This window comes from Eumetopias jubatus, unplaced genomic scaffold (genome assembly GCF_037043125.1).
Source record: "Eumetopias jubatus isolate StellerSeaLion01/CBP00866 unplaced genomic scaffold, mEumJub1_p1.0 scaffold_10, whole genome shotgun sequence".
NCBI classification, from domain to species: Eukaryota; Metazoa; Chordata; class Mammalia; order Carnivora; family Otariidae; genus Eumetopias; species Eumetopias jubatus.
Genome location: NW_028274816.1, coordinates 123,944,486 through 123,961,557, shown reverse-complemented (window position 1 = coordinate 123,961,557; position 17,072 = coordinate 123,944,486). Strand labels below are relative to the sequence as shown.

Below are 17,072 nucleotides of genomic sequence, written 5' to 3'. Positions count from 1 at the left end.
TGCAACTCCCAAAGGGATGGCTTGCCTGCAAGGCACAGACGCACCTCAAACTCAGCAGGTCTGAGCGAACCTTATTCTATCATCTAGTTGTCTCCCACTTCTCACTCTCCACTCTTCCTAACAGAATGCTGATTTTTAGTTGGCTCATTTCATTTCCATCCTCTCTTGTAGTTAGGTGTAACTGTATGACTGACGTCTGGCCAATGACATGTCAATGCAAGTGTCATATGGCAATCTCAAAAAGAATATTTAAAGAACACATCCCTTCCCCCCAGTCCCTCATCCATCCCACTGCCTGGAAAGATGATTTGATAGCTGGAGCTCTAGCAGCTATCCTGGAACATGAGGCAAAGGAATGGCAGAGGGGGTGAACTGGAAGGAATGTGACTTCCCTATGTCTTTGCAGATCCACTACATCAACCCAGGGCTACCTACCTCAAGACCTCTTTTATGTGTAAGAAAAATTAACTTGTTTGAATCACTGTTATTTTACTTTGCTGATGTCATCGGCCTCCACATCCATCCCCCCACCCAGCATGCACATGCCCCTGAATACTCTGAATCAGCTACAGCAGACACAGAGGAATATCCTCAGCCTGAGCTCCTCTCCCCAGAAGGCTGCCTGGCTGCTATGTGGAGACAGGCCACCCTGCAAAAGGGAGGCGGGTAGGGGGAGTCCTCTGCATCCACATCCCCTCAAGCCTCCCCAAAAACCACCAAGAACACAGAGGAGGACAGTTTGGGGGTATCTGACCCATCACAAGCCCTCCCTGTTTTCCCCAGAGTTCTCCAGCTGCTGGAAAGAAACCTTGCATCCTGGGTGATGGCTTGTGAATATCTCCTGATAAAGGAAAGTCCCAGACAGAGGGAGGGGCCAACTTGTTTATTTCCAAACACAAGCCAGGGACTCCAGCTGCGACACTTACACTAGATCTGCCCACTGAGAAAGAGCACTGGGCAGGAGGGCCAGGGGGAGGGAGGGCTGGGGAGGAGCCACGGTTGTTATTTTAGGTAAGCCAATCTTCCTGTGATCAAGTACACAGCCCCTTCCCAGTCTTGTTTTTCCTGACTCTGCCTGGCCATGCATTTTTCATCTGGACGCGATTCAGATGCAGAAGGGTAAATGCCTTGACCCACTGAACCCAGTGGGTCAGAAGAACGATGGAATGCTCCTGGATAGGTATCCACCCTCGCACCCCATCAACACTTCCTGAATGCCTGCTCTGTCCAGGCACGGGTTTATAACGATGGCGAGAACCCCGGGAGGCTCACAGCCCAGAACATAAGTAACTGTAATGCTACGTGAAAGGATGCAATGTCAACAATACGCGAGATAAAGGGAGCAGAGAAGGATGGGAAGACTAAACACTAGCTGGGAGCCACTGGCAAGCTTTCCTGGACAATGCGACGCTAAGCCTGGTCTCCCTACCAGCATGGGTGACAAGCAGACAATTTATTAACAACATCATGCCAAACGACTGCCCGCCTTTCCCATAACCAGAGGCATGAGGAGTAATGAGGCAGCAGTCAGCGCTTGGGGGAAAGCCCGAGTCCCACAGTGGAGACCCGGTTCTAACCCAGTCTGACCCTACCAGAGTAGCCTTCGCCAACTCACTGTCCTTCCTGGGGGTAAACCCGAGGGAGGGACAAGCGACTGGAACGGTCTTTTCAGCTCTAGCATTCTAACGGGTGTTCCGGCCCCTCATCGTATATAGGATCACTGGGAGAGAGTATAGGGATGGGGTGCCTGGGACCCACCTCAGAGGTACGAAGTCAATTGGGCTGGGGCTGCGCCCCCAACATCAGTATGTTTTCAAAGCATCCCAGGAGGGATGCCTGGGCGGCTCAGTCGGTTAAGCATCTGACTCTTGATTTTGGCTCAGGTCATGATCTCTGGGTCGTGTGAACAAGCCCCTGAGTCGGGCTCCACCCTGAGGACAGAGTCCGCTTGGGTTTTTCCCTCTGCCCTCCTCCCCGCCTAAAATAAATAAATAGAATCTTTTAAAAAACAAAACAAAACAAAATAAAAGCAGCCTAGGTGATGTGCAGACAGGGTTAAGAACCGCTGTGGTGAGCACTGTTGGGGGCGGTGGCAGCCACTGGTGCTGGAAGGCTGGGAATCCCACTTCACAAGACCGACTTGTCCACGGAACTTCCCAAGTCCCAAAGCAGACGGTCCAACAGCACCTCCGGACCAGCTCCCTTCTCACAGCGATGTAGTGACTTAGAAGACAGGCAAATGGAAAATATCACACCACCTCCAGAGCTCACCTTCTCTCGACCTGCTCTCAGCCAGCTGGGTGTCCCCTCGTGGGGGCGGGTCTCACCCTCTCCTGTCTGTTGGGGAAACAGGGAACCACAGGCTGAAGGCGGCATCCCCCGCCATCCACGGAACGGAGGGTCACCTCCCAGTCCGGGAGCCCCTGGAGGGAAACAGCAGCGGCCTGGGAAACTCGAGCAAGCACAGCCGGGCCTCCTGCCTGTGAGTCAGCCACGCAGAGGCCTCTTGCAGACAAAGGGGCAAAAGAACAAAGCTCCATTGTGCAAGCTCTGCATGGAGAAGCCAGCCGAGACAAGGAGACAAGGAGACTTCCGGGCCAGTGGGGGTGTTATTAGCATTTTATTTATTTATATACCTTCATTTTAGTTAACAAACACTTGGTGGGCAAAGCACTCAGCAAGTGCAAGGAATAGTTCAAACAAAGCCCTTCCAAATATTAACTTGTTCTGCTTCCAGGCCACAAATTCAGAGGTTTAAGCTTTCCAAAGCTCCTGCTCCGGGAGGAGAGAAACATAACCCTCCCTCCTGCAGGGGTGCCCGAACCATTACCCAAGGGTGGTGTCTACCTCCCTGAGCTCTGCTTCTCCGCCCAGCCAGTGGTAAGCACCAGACACCACCTGGATCTAGGAGTGCATCCCGAATACGATGGGCATTTTGTCATGGCGAGGTAGGAAGAATGTGGAAGTCAAACTCTATGTGCTCCATGAACTTGGCCAAGGTCCGTAACTCCCCAGAACCTTGTCTCCACGTATGTAAAATGGGGACAGTGCTGCCTACCTCAGAGGAGTGCTGGGGTGACATGAAATAATTAGATACAAGGAGCTCCGCAGAGCGCCTGCCATCGCCATCTGCAAAGCACCATCGGTCCGGTTCCTGAGACCTCCCTCTACCCAGTATCTGGAGGCAGCCCGAGAGATTTCCCCATCACCGGGGCCCAGGTTCAAAGCTTGTACCACGGGCTCTCCTGCGGTGCTGGCTCAGGTCCCTCACCTCTGCCGTAACCCCCCACCCATGTCCAGGATTTGAACAATCATAAAGCTCAGTGGCCCTTCTGCTTTTTCATTTGGTCTAGCCATCCCCCAGTCTCCACACAACAACCTGGCCGCGCGAGGTGCTCACATTGCCGACCCCACAGAGAAGGGCCCTCCATTCTGGCCTCAGTCGGGTACAGTGAGGGGACATCTCACTCCAGGGACAGCTGGAGTCCCGTGACTCTCAGCATGGCACAGACCAGCCATCACTATCTGGCTCCTTGTTCCTGGCATCAAACCTCCCTTGGCCAGGAAGTCAGAGAGAGAACCGCGCTGATGCCCACAGAGGCACCAAAATGCTGGGGGTTCAGCAAGCCTCAGTTTCCTCCGCTGTAAAATGGGCATGGGGAAGAGTGTTGCTGAACTGAACAACCCTGAAGGGACTTCCTGTCCTCCTGCCTCTGGGAGCTGACCCCCAACAGTGCCCCACACTTGAGCCCCAGGGCAGGCCGGGACCCACGTTTGGACAGTGGGCACCCAAGGCGCAGAGACAGGCAGGGGTTCCCAGGTCTCCCACATCTGAGGGCTGTGGAGTCCCTGGGGGTTGTTAAGGGGTGGGGGCCGCCCAGGTCATTTACTATTATGATTAGTCCAAAGCCTCAGTTCTGAGTAGGACCACCCCTCTGCAGGGGAACCACGACCAGGCTTTCCATCTGCTGATGGCCACAAGCCACTATTTATGGACGCCTCTGGTCAGCCGTTACCCTGCCCACCAGCAGCAGCAGTCTGCAAGGCCCAGAGGGGAGTTCTGCAGTCCAGGGCTTCAGGGTCAAGCCAGCCTGGGGCTGAGGCCAGCCCTGCCACCTCGGGGCAGCGTGACCTGGGCAGAATCACCCAATGGCTGTATCTAAAGCTCTAAAACATGACACAGGGTTACTGATTCATGTGTCCTACCACAGACGCCAGCCAGAGCAGGCACCAGTGAACGTCTGCTCCCCTGAAGGCTCTTTCCAGTCTTTTGGCCACCGCAGCCACAACCAAAGGATGTGGAACCTTCCCGGTGAGACCGTGTCCCTTGCCTGGTGGAGGCCTGATACACCTTCTCTCCCGTTTTAAATCACAGTCTTAAGCTCTCCCCACTCTTGCCAACAGGTTCCTGCTCCCACTTCCGTTTTCCCACAAGACTTGTCAGCACAGAACCTCAGTGATTAACGCAGATGTCTCCTCCCTCGACATGCCGTGGGGGCCCGGCAAGGGCACACCGTGCCTGTAGGGAGTAGGCACTCAGAAGGCAGATGGACAGGTGGGCGGACTGCAAACACCAGGATTACTAGAAACTTCTATGCTATTCTGAGTAACGTCTACACTTCCCAGAGAGAGTGCTTTCAAAGCAAGTACCTTCAGCCTTTTCACTTTAAGAATATTAAAGTTCATGCCAAATTTCACAAGTGCAGCTTCCCCGCCCAGCATGAAATGCTTTAGAAATGAAAAGGTAAGAGCTGTTGCCTCACCTTGCTGCTAAGCTAATCCATCCAAGCTGTTCCACACCTCCAGAACCTTTTTAAAGTTCTGTCTGGGCGCCTGGGTGGCTCAGTCAGTTAAGCATCTGCCTTCAGTTCAGGTCATGATCCCGGGGTCCTGGGATGGAGTCCCACATCGGGCTCTTTGCTCAGCGGGGAGCCTGCTTCTCCCTCGCCTCTGCCCCTCCCACTGCTTGTGCTTGCTCTCTCTCTCTCTCTCTCTCTGTGTGTGTGTCAAATAAAGAAATAAAATATTTAAAAAAATAAAGTTCTGTCTCTCTCTGTCTCCACACACACATGCACACACATAGGTACATGTGTTTTAAGAGGGATCTTAAAATTCCCTTTTATGTTTTTACATTTCTCAAATTCTCCACAAGGAACACATACCTAGTTTTATAGCCAGATATAAAATTATTGGAAGGAAGGAAGAAAAAGAAACTCCACTCTGCACTGTCACGGGAAGGGGGCAAAGACACACTAAGATATCCATTGTTGGGTCCCTAGTGTTGTCCAAACAATGGATTTATCTCTGTCATCGGGTAAATATGGCTCAGCTTGCTGTCTGTCCAGATACTTTCCCTGGGCAGCCTGATCCCACACTGAACACACCCCTTCTATAATAATGACAACAATGTCAGTAACAGTTTTTATTGTGCACTTACTATGTGCTAGCCAACGATTCCATTTTTTAACTCATTCTAATTTACTTCTTTAAATGACGCCAAAGCAATTAATATTTATCCTCCTTTTACAGGTAAGGAAATAGACCCAGAGGGACTGGGTAACCTGTCTAAAGTCACACAGCCACATCTTCTTGATTTTCTCCTTTGTTTATTGCCTGAATGGGATAGGTCTCTCAGTCAGGGAAAAAAAAAAATACGTTTTACAGAGGTTGTGCTTATAAAATGGGGTTTTACATTCCGAGAGACAGAGGAGGCAAGGAGGAAGTTAGTTGAGTGGTGATGAGAAAACCAGCACTTAGTTAGCCACATAAATCCCATTACCTAGTATCACCTTGATGGGAGGATAGGACTGGAAACTGTCCTTAGTTTGTTTTTGTTTTTGTTTTAAAGTATAATCATTAATTCTCTTATCTCGTTGGCCAGAAGAAAGCAAAGGCCTCTGAGCGGACTATCCCGAGCCTGTGCTTGAAGGCTGGAGCTAACCTGTCCTTCCCGCTCTCCCCAGAGCCACCCTCCATCTGCGCGTGCTTCTGTCGCATCTGATACCCGGGGTCTCCCGTCCACAAAATACAGAAAGCAGGCAATCTGAAGGTGAAAAGAACCAAAGCATCTAGAGGCAAGTGCTGCACAGAGACCACAAGATGTGACAGCAATGACGGAACAAGTGGGAGAAGCCACAAAGCAGCCCCAAGATTCAAAACGCAGACTTGCCGTGGGCCAAGCAGCCCTTCGGACCACACCCCAAGAGAGGGATGGAGGTTCCCCAGCCACGGTGAAAAATCTGATGCCGTTAACCATGTCCGCACCTTCTGGAACCATTTTAAATGATCAAAACACATTTCGGTGCTCACAGGAGTAAGTGTGTTACCAAGGAAGTGGACTTCCCGACACGTGAACTTGTTTCCTACGCCACCCCGCACATCACGGCACCTGCAGCTAGCGGCCTTCCCGTATCCACCCTCCCCTCTTCCAGAACTTCAGGGCCCCTTAATTTTGTATAGAGAGCATGCCCTACCCCCGCCCCCCGCCCCGGGCTCCCATGTGGTGGTTGCCACATGACCCAGGTCTAGCCACTGAAACGTAAAGGGAAGCCTACTGCTTGGTACTTCTGGGAAGCTTGTTTTCCTCATTCAAATGAGTAAGAGTCAGTTGGCAAAAACCGGCTTCCACCCTCTCTCTCACCTTCTTTCTGCCTGGAATACAGCTGTGAAGCCCAGAGCTGCAGCAGCCATCTTGAGCCTGAGGGAAAAGGCTATGCACTAAGAATGATACAGCAAAAGGACACAAGGAGTCAACAGGAAGCCCTATGACTGCCTGCCTTTGGACTTCTTGTTTCATGAGAAAACTAACCCCCTTACTTGTTTAACCCAGTGTTATCCGGATTTTCTAAACACGGATCCAAGTGAACCCTGACACATTAATATCAGATTGTAATTCCAGGACGAACAGAACGACTCCTAAATATCTTACTCCAAGTAAGCCTGCAAAGTATCTTGGTGTCTTTGGGGTGCCTCAGTAAACCAGAGGCTGCTCCCCACCCCCGTGATCTATCAGGAGCTTTGCCTCGCTGCCGCGAGTGGCAAGTGGCCATTCACTAGCATTGTGTCTTTGCTAAGCTGACTTGCTTTTGCAACTTGGAATTTTGTTAGGAAACAAAAAGCGCTTTATGGCAAAGGCGTCAGTGCCACAATAGGACCTTTCTGCTTTGATGAAAACACATTAAGAGCTTAGCTGCGCTGCAAGCAGGAGAGGAGACTCGGTTGAGGCCTGGGCCTTCCTGACCATTCTCCACTGGGGATGCTGGAGGGGTGCCAACACCAGTCAGGAGGAAACACTGTGGGCAGACACCGAAGCTTCAAGGGGCTGGGCATTCGGGTCCCCCTGGAGGACTGTGACGGACAGGCTGCACCCCCGGCACTGTCCACTCCCCCTCCTGACCAGTCTGTCACATGATACTCAGTCCACCTGCAGAGTTACCCAGGCACCGAACTCAGGCTTTACAAGCGGGAAAGGTGATATGGCCCCACTAGGTGCTCAGAGAAAACCCAAGGAGTATAGAGGCAGGACAGTAGCCAAGATGCCCACTTGCTGAGCCAAGTCAACCCTCCCCAACCTGCTGACAGGGGCCGATGTAAAGAAGAAACAAGATGACACGGTTATACCACCAGGTACACCCCACAGAAAGCAGGAGGACATGCACACACACGTGTGTACACACAGGCGCGTCCAAAAGGTACGTGCAACAATGATCATAGCAGGACTGGGGGGGGTCACGTTCCCAAACTGTAAACAAACCAAATGTCCATCAACAGGAGAACAGAAACTGTGCTAATCACTCGATGGAATAGTACACTGCAGTGAAAAGGGTAACAGGTACATGCAACAAAAAAATGCCTACATTTCACAAATGCAATGTTGAGCAAAAAAAAAAAGCCAAATACTAAAGAATACCTACAGTCTGGTTCTCCCTACAGAAAGTCCAAAAAGCAGGCCAAACTAAATGGCGGTGTTTAGGGATGCCCATGGATGATAACGTAATCGTTTTCAGAAGCAAGGGAAGCGACGACTATGAAAGTCAGGCCAATGTTACTTTGGGTTGTTAAGAGGAAGGGGTCGTGATCAGGGAGACCTCTGGGGTGCTGGCAAGGTTGCATTTCTTGATCTGAACAGTAGTTATAAGGGTGCTCACTCTGTGATCATGCACAGTGCTGTACCATTATGCCTTGTGTACTTTTCTGACTCTGTTGTATCTTAAAATAGAAACAGTTAAAAATAAAAAATTAAGAAGAATGAGGTCCGGATAACAAACCCAGCCCACTGTGGGTACTCAATATATCTGAACTGAACCTGAATCTCCTGCTACCGTATTACCATCCCACCCCCACCCCAGCCAGGGTGCCCCACACCCTTCTCTTCAGCGAAGTGGCGGGGGCGGGGGTGATGTTCACATTTGTGTTCAGCCAGAAACCGGCCAAGGTAGCACATTACATTCTTCCTTAGAGGCTTCAAGTATATTCGTCTCTTATCTCCCACAACCAGAATTGTAAGCTCCTTGGAGGAAGGAAATAGTTTGGGACATACACATTTACTCCACAGATTAGTGACAAAGACCTAAAATAGGAGAAGCTCAGAAAGCACTAGAAAAGTCAGTATGGCAGAAAGAGGTGGATGTTTTGCTGGGCCATCGGAGCAAAAAGCTGAGAGCCCGGTCCACAGCCAGGACCTCTATGAGGAGACAGTGGGTCGAGGGTCTAACCTGCTCCCAGCCCTGAGAATGGGCCCAAGCTAACTGAACACACACAAGACAGCTAGAGACTGCACAGAGCCACTTTACTGTTTTATGCTGAAAAATTGCTGTCTCGGGTTCTGCTCTCCTACAATGGCTGTATAAATCCGCATATTCCGCCCCCCCCACCTCCCCAGTGAGCAGGTGTTTGCTTGGTGAGCTTGAGCTTGTCCTTACCTAACACCTAGTTTGAAAACTGCCACGTTTGGGGGCATTGAAGAAAAAAGAAACAACAAAAACAAAGAAACCTGGAAGCTTGCAGCTAACCACAGTGATGGAAGACACAGGTTAATGGCTGGGGTGCCCTATTCCCTGGGCAACTTTGCTTGGGTACTGCCCAAGGCTCACTCAGGACCCCTCCCCTGCCCTAAGCCTTCATGGCTGACCAAAGCCGCCTTTAAAGCACACATTCTCTCTACAGAGATGCCCCAACCAAGCCACGGCCAAGTCCTGCCAGCCCAGCACTCCGCCAGGGTCCTGCAGGAAACCACCCAACCGTCCACAGGTCCCTCATGAGTAGAACCTGACAGATCGAGAGGGCAGGCTGTTGTCCTTCCATTCTGAGTTCTAGTCCCCAAGTGCCCACCGATGCCCCCACCCATTCATGGGTGTTAAAACCTCTTCCCAGCAGACTACAGGCAGCCTGCACCCCCCCTCGCCCCCAGGCGAGCAAAACTACTCCCGGGTGCTCACTTTACCAGCCTGGAATCCCCAAAGCACTCAGACCAGGAGGAAAATAAAAGCAGAGACCCTTCCTGGCTCTAAGTCATCACGATGGTATCTACACCCAACAGTCAGCTCCCTACAGGTGGCAGGGGATTTAGCAATGGCGAGTTTCCGGCCAGCCAGCTGCCCCCACCACACGCCGGTTGTCCACTCTTCCCAGGCAACCGTTCTGCAAGAGCAACATGGACCATAAAATCTCTATCCCACCCTCCTAACTATTTTTCCAAGAAAGAAGTGAACAGCAAAGAATCTGATAGCAAGGGCTTCTTTTGGAGTTTCAAGATTGTTCTTCCAAGGACTATGTGCACAGGTATTCTCACCCCACCTGCTGAGAACCTGTCTTCTAAGATGGGACGATGGCCATCCAGCCCGCTGCAGGGAAAGCTGTGAGGATGGGGGACATGAAGGCACTCCATGATTTGCTAAGATGCCACACTGTTACTGGAGCAGAGCGCTGCCAGTACCGAGATAATGCCGGCCCAGAAGTCTGCCTGGGAGGCTGCAGGATGCTCAAGGATGAAACTCCTCCACTGCCGAGAACCGAGCCAGGAAGTGGTATTTGTACACTTTAAAAAGGAGCTAGACAAGCACTCCCCTGACAGCCTTCGGCTCAGCAGACCATAGCACGGCCCGAGCATTCGGGAGAAGAGAGGCGGCTAAGCATCTACTACGCACAAGCCAGGCACACGAAGTCTCCTTTAAACCCTCTGCAGAAACCCCACTTTGCAGACCAGGCCACTGAGGCTTGGGAGGCCACATTCCCTGGGATACCCAAATCTAAGGCTCCTCAGCTATTCGGTGTCAGGGCTCCGATTTCTCTAGCTCTGCTGTTCTTTTTTTTTTTTTTTTTTTAAGATTTTATTTATGTGTTTGACAGAGAGAGCACGAGCGAGTACAAAGCAGGGGGAGCGGCAAGCAGAGGGAGAGGGAGAAGCAGGCTCTGCACTGAGCCGGGAGCTGGATATGGGACTCGATCCCAGGACCCTGGGATCATGACCTGAGCCCAAGGCAGACGCTTAACCGACTGAGCCACCCAGGTGCCCCTCTAGCTCTGGTGTTCTTTCCAATTCCTTCCTGTCTGCAAAATGGCCACCGACTGATAAAATGACCACTCATGGTGGTACCACATGCTTCACCAAGTCCTCTGACATGTTCTCAACCTTCACTTCTCTTCAGGGTGTGTTTTCTCATAACCAACATTCCCCTTCTACAGATGAGGAAATGGAGGCTCAGGGAGGCAAAGTGACTTGTATGAGGTCACTGAGACCCAGTGAGACCCAGAGCATGGGGAGAGCACAACCCCTGCCACCTGCACAAGGCTAGTCAGGGACGGCGGTTCCCGACTCGGCTCTGCCACGACTCACGGCCCTCAGAAGGACCTCAGAAGGAACGAACGTGGAAAAAGAGAAAACCACCGTGTTATCTCAGGTCAGGGCGGAGCAAACAGTGAGGAAGTGGCCCAGGTGGATTTGGGTGGAGATAGGGACTGGCCAATGCCCTGGACACTTTGGGTGGGGGTGGGGAGGTCGGGGGTGAGGGGGGCTGTACCTCAGGCTCCCAAGTTAGGATTATACAGTGACCCCCCCCCACTACGTGTGAACTAAATCTGCCCCCCACCCTGGCCCCTGGACAAGGGGGTGGAACCCAGGGCCTCCCCAACACACACCTAATAGAGGGCTCTGGCTTCTTTAACCAATATTTATCCAATGTTTAAAAGGCATGTGGCCTGGAAAGCAGGGTCGTACCCTAATGCCAGGAACACGGAAACCTGGGCTTCACCCTGCCTAGCTCTGCAGAGTATCTGCTGGGGCATCAGGATTGGCCACCCGACCTCTGGATGCCTGGGTTCTCTGATGGGGCTGTTCAAAATCCAGGCCAACTCTCAGTTAACACAGAAAGAAGAGCCCAATGGAGACAAGTGCACCTGTTTTCTCTCCAGGACGGGCTCCCTGGTCTGAAGCCTGTGTGGTACCCCCTCCCCTTCCTGCACCTCCTATGAGCAAGTGTCCAGCTCCTCTGTTTTCAGCAGGACACGGAGATTCGGAGGGAAAAGAGGGACTGAGCCCAGAGAGCGGAGCGGAGTGGGGTAAAGAGCCCGAGTCAGACAGGTTTCACCATCAGCTCTGGCACTTACCAGACAGCAGGACTTTGGGCCAATACACTACGGCTTGGTCCCTGTGATTCTCATCTGCAAAATGGGCATCATGGACCCTCCCAACCGGTGGGAGGATTCAGAGGGATGAGGCACAGGGCTTGGGGTTGTCACAGGCACCCAATCAATATTAGCCATTATTCTAACTGCTCAGAGCCAGGATCCCAGCCAGGGCTCATGAAATCAGGTCCAGTAGGACACCCTTGAGCCCATTTCCAGGCATAACCCCCCCGCAAAGTCCACCCTAAGCCATTCCACTCTGCGAGAAGTTCCCTCCGTGACCTGACTTCTGTGCCCAAGACCCCAGAGGTATTACCAGGGTAGCTGTCTCTGTGCATACTCTGCCCCGGGGCAGGGCTGGAAGCAGGAGGTACTGGGGCACAGGGAGGGATTAGGGGGGTGCCCAGGTGGGTTTCACTTCTCCCCTCTCCAAGGCAAGTCAACCCCTCGTGGGGCAGGACAGTAGCTACCAGCCTACGCTCCAGAACGGCGCTGCCCAACAAAAGTGTAATGTTAGCTCCCATGGATCTTTAGATTTTCTAGTAGCCACGTTATAAAAAGAAACAGAAGATATCAATTGCAATGACATTTAACCAATCATATCCCCCCAAATCACTCCAATGCGTAATAAAAAACATACAAAATATTAAAAAGTAAGGAGATCTTGGACATTCTTTGGTTCACATTGTCTTCTAAATCTGCATGCATTTTTACAGCTAGAGCACGTCCCCGGATGGACCAGCCACATTTTTAGGGGCTCAATAGCCACGTGTGGCTAATGGCTGCCATACAGGAAAGAGCAGAATGAACATTTCCACTATTACATAAAGTTCCATCAGACAGGGCAGCTGTCCCGTTCATTAAATCCTGGGAGTTTCTGACCCTCGGTGGGTGGGGAGTGGCATGGGTGGGGCTCCTCTTTCTGAATTACCAAGGGGGCTGATTTCTCTGACAGCTGGGGGCCGACAGGAAATACCTGTTTGTCCGCTGTGAAAAAGTTTTCCCCTCCTTCTTCCTCGGGCTTGGGCACGGCTGGGGGGGGGTTTCCATGACACCTGCAGAACCCAAAGCACGAAGCAGCACCGTCCCCCAGGGAGTTGAACCTATACCCAGACCACATGAGAGAAAAATTCAGCCTAGGGGAACCCCCCACCCCGGCCCCCACGACAAGAGATAAAAGCTGACCCTCAGCGGGCCTCTGGGCAGCCTCTCAGCTAAGCAAATCCCAAAGAACACCAAGTTAACCAACTTCAAAGGGTAAAGTTTGACTCCAGGGGCTCGCAGCTTGTCAGCCCCTGAGACGGCTGCTTCCAGAAAAATACAATCAAAAGGGAAATAATGTCCAACCCCACACACGGATTGGAAAAATCTGGCTAGATGCATGCGACCAAGTATCAGGCAACCAGTAAAACCTCTATGGTAAACATGCACAGCTTTTCTAATAAAGAGTACGCTTTGGGGGCACCTTGGGTGGCTTAGACAGTTAAGTGTCCGACTCCTGATCTCAGCTCAGGTCTTGATCTCAGGGTTGTGAGTTCAAGTGCAGGGTTGGGCTCCACGCTGGGCATGGAGCCTACTTAAAAAAAAAAAAAGAGTATGCTTTATTCAATAACCACACTAAACTAGAATATTTACCTATACTACCTCTTTTTATTATTACAAAGCCAGGAGTTATGATAGTCTTCTTCCCAAGCTACGTGAGGGAGAGAGCAAGGCTCCACACAGTCCAATGAACTTGCCCAAGAAGGCCCGGCCAGCAAGGGTTAAGGCCACCCTGAGCCAAAGCCCACCAGACCCCAGTCCTCAAATTCACTGCTCTTCTACCACCTTCTGGTGTGTTATATTTGGGGCGGTGGGGGAGACAGCACTGTCCAACGTGTGTCTGCTCTTTCCTTACTAGATGCCTATCTGCCTGCGACGAGGACAGGGAGGAGGCATGGAGGTAACACAGCTTCAGTTAGGTCAGGGGCAGTAAGCCAATTTTTTAAAAATCGTAACGCTGTTTATGCAACGCATCATTTTTTAAAGGCGGCTATCTTCTGGGAAGAGAAAAACTGAGAGAAATACCAAGAAAACCAAGCGTACACAAAGCTGTCCCCAAGGTCTGGAGTCCTACACCCCGCATGGGGCGGGGGGGGCGGCTAAGACTTGAACTATGTTTGCTTGGTGCTTCCAGCGAGAGTAAGAACACAATGGTTACATCAAAGAACTGGGGAGAAGCATGGCTGACGGCAACCTGTTGATCACGTCACGACCTGGCTACAAAATGAGGGAAAGAGCAATAAAAAAATGTGAACCGCTGCCTTGTTTAGGGTGTATGGGCACGGCTGTAAGCGTTTCGCCCACACTAAATACACTGGCTCATCCGAACTGCACCACCACGCTACGGAGGTTAAGTACTGTGATCACTCCTGTTTTGCCAATTAGGCAACTGAGTCACGGGCAGATCAATGACTCACTCAAGGTCACACAGCTAGGGCATATGGCAAGGCTGGGATTCATACCCAGGCAGTCGGGCTCCAGAGCAGGGCTCCTGGCCTCTATGCCATGTTACCTGTCATAACAACACTAAACCTCTGCTGTCCGGATCCGAATGAATCACCCAGCTGAGGTGGACACTGCTGGCACCTTCTTGGATTAAGAACCAGTCCCTCCTGGATGAATGAACGTAGCGCGAGGGGAAAGGAGCAGACTTACAGGAAGCACACCCATGCACCTGCAGGCCTGCAGGCTTGTGGGAAAGGCAGTCTTGCTGGGCAGGGGGGGTGCACTATGGAGGCCACACAGTGAGAACCAACTCCTGAAGCGAGGAGCGCCTGGAATGGGGAGGCCGGGGCTGCAGGGGGCAACACTAGACCCCTCCAGCCAGCAACCTGAGGATTTAAACAGACAGTCCCACTGACGAGTGTTCCCAGCTCAGACCCTGTCCACAGCCAGCAGGTACCCACTGGGCAGCACCGTCAGAGCCGTCCCCAGGCTCCCATCCTGTCCCCCAGGGTAAGAGTTCCTCTGAAGACATGAACAGAATGGCAAGAGACTTAATATGTCGTTCCTCCCTTTCTGACTTGTAAGGACCTCTGTCCCTGGCTTTCCAGGGCCACTTCGGTGAAGGCGGACGGGGCAGGCTCTCCTGATCAGGCCCCTTCTGTCGGTGGGAAGAGTGAGGCACCTGGGAGCAGGAGTCAAGCTGACTTTGTTCTGCGCGGCTGGGAAGGGCGCTGGCTCTGTTCCAGGAGAAGCCTGCTCCTGGCACTACACGATCACTGCCCGAGCCTCTGAGGGAGATGAGCACCACTAAGGAGCCTCTAGAGCAATTCCTGTACAGTGACACCCTCTCCAAGGCCATGTGCGCTGGTCAGGTAAGGCAGTACCTGCTTGGGCAACGCCAGAGGTCCTCTCCAGGGCCAGCTGCAGGAGGACACCCCACCCTGCAGTATCCCTTTTTCACGGAGACCCTGAGGTTGGGGTGTTTCCTGCACTTCTGAAACCCAGAGAAAGTGAGACACACCCAGCCCATGCCCCACCCCTGAAAGCCGGCGCTGTGGACCCTCAGGTCACCTCTTCCCCCAGAACCCTCCAAGACCTCCAGCTGCACACCATCTGGCACTTTCTACCCTGTCCCCCCACCCAACTCACTTGACAAACAATACTGTGCCAGATGCTGCAAGAAGCCCCAGGCAGGTAAAGATGGACTTTGCCCTTGGAGCATTCCCAGGCCAGGAACTGACAAGATCCCTCCCTGAGTTGGGTGAGCATTTCAGCCAGGGACTCACAGATGGTTGGCAACGTCACTTGAGCTCTTTAGACCTCAGAAAGGTCCGGATGGGCCTGACAGATCTTCTAAACTCCCATTTCTTCTATGAAGCAATCTGCCAGCATCCCTAAACCTCCCATGGGTTGAGCACAACATCTTCAGAGTATGCAATCCTCCAATACTGGATACTTGAGCCTTTGTCCACAGTATCCAGACAGATGGAAAACACATGCCACCAGCCTAATCCAAATCCTAGCTTCTTCTTGTTCTATTGCGACTACACCGGTCACCATCAGATAGGCTATGCCGTGAAATCTTAGTGGTGTAAATGACAAAGGTTAGCTCTCATTCACACTGTACGTGCACAGAGTTGACCAAGAGCTCTACCCTGGTCCTCCTTAGTCCAGGAGGCGGGCTGCAGGCGCCTCCACCATCTGGGAGCTCTGATGGTTGCCACAGTAAGGAGGAAGCAATGTGGCAAATTGCACCTGAGCTCCTGAAGTTTTCCACTCTGAAATGTCACGTTACTTCCTGCTTACGTGTTATTGGCCAACATAAGTCATATCTCCACCCAGCTCTACGAAGGCAGCAGGTGCGATCCTACCTCGTGTTCAGTGGGATGACCAGAAGTAGATGGTGAACTGTACCAGTGACCGCAAGCAGGGTTCGAGCAGAAGTTAATGATATCAGGGCGCCTGGGTGGCTCAGTCCGTTAAGCGTCTGCCTTTGGCTCAGATCATGATGATCCCAGGGTCCTGGGATCGAGCCCTGCGTTGGGCTCCTTGCTCAGCGAGGAGCCTGCTTCTCCCTCTGCCTACTGATCCCCCTGCTCCTGCTCTCTCTCCCTCTCTCTCGCTGACAAATTAATTTTTTTAAAAAAGAAGTTAATGATATCAAACTGGGTGAAAGGCTGAATACTGACCGTTTCTAACTCTGTTTAGGTCTGTTTTTCAGTCTCCCACTATTGGCATTTGGGTTGGACAATTCTATGTTTGAGGGGCTGTCCTGTGCATTGCAGGATGTTTAGCAGCATCCCTGGCCTCTACCCACAAGAGGACAGTAGCAAACCGAAACCATGGCAACCAAACTATCTCCTGACATTGCCAAATGTCCCCTGGAAGATAAGATGGCCCCAGTTGAGAACCTCTGCTTTAGACTTAGAAGAAAGCATAATCTCTCCTAAACAAAGTAACAGCATCCTCCTCCCTCAAGACACCCTCCTCAGAACTACCGAGACAGTTTTTCTCATTTGCAATATAGGAATAATCATCGATACCCACCTCAAAGGGTTGTCTGGAGGATTAAACCAGCAAATGCTCATAAAGCACTCAGCATGGGGCCTGACACCCAGGGAGGGTGAGCCAGCATGATGCCGCCTCCAAGTAATACGGACTCATTGTTACTATCCCCACCAGAGCTGCTGCCAGCCCTGCAGGCCCAGAGAAGACATGGGAAGGGCCAGGCACAGATTTCTCCCTGAGACAGCAACACAGCCCCTCACTCAGTCCAAGGCCGCCCCTGCCCACCCCACCCCTCCTCCAAGGCTGAGCGGCTGCTGCAGCGTTCTTGCCATTTGTTCTCCAGCCCCCAAGGCCTATAGTCAGACATCTCTGTCATGATAATGATGACTGACAGTCGGGTAGAATGTGCTGGCTCAGTGTGCTGGCTCAGCGTGCCGGCTCGATTGTGGGCAAGC

The 17,072-nt window shown here is 52.0% G+C and overlaps 1 protein-coding gene across 1 annotated transcript in view; it reads right to left on the bottom strand.

Annotated features, from left to right (window-relative positions):
* The window catches only part of KSR1 (kinase suppressor of ras 1), a 146,001-nt gene that overhangs the window by 90,950 nt on the left and 37,979 nt on the right, over nt 1-17,072 (bottom strand). The window lies entirely within an intron of this gene.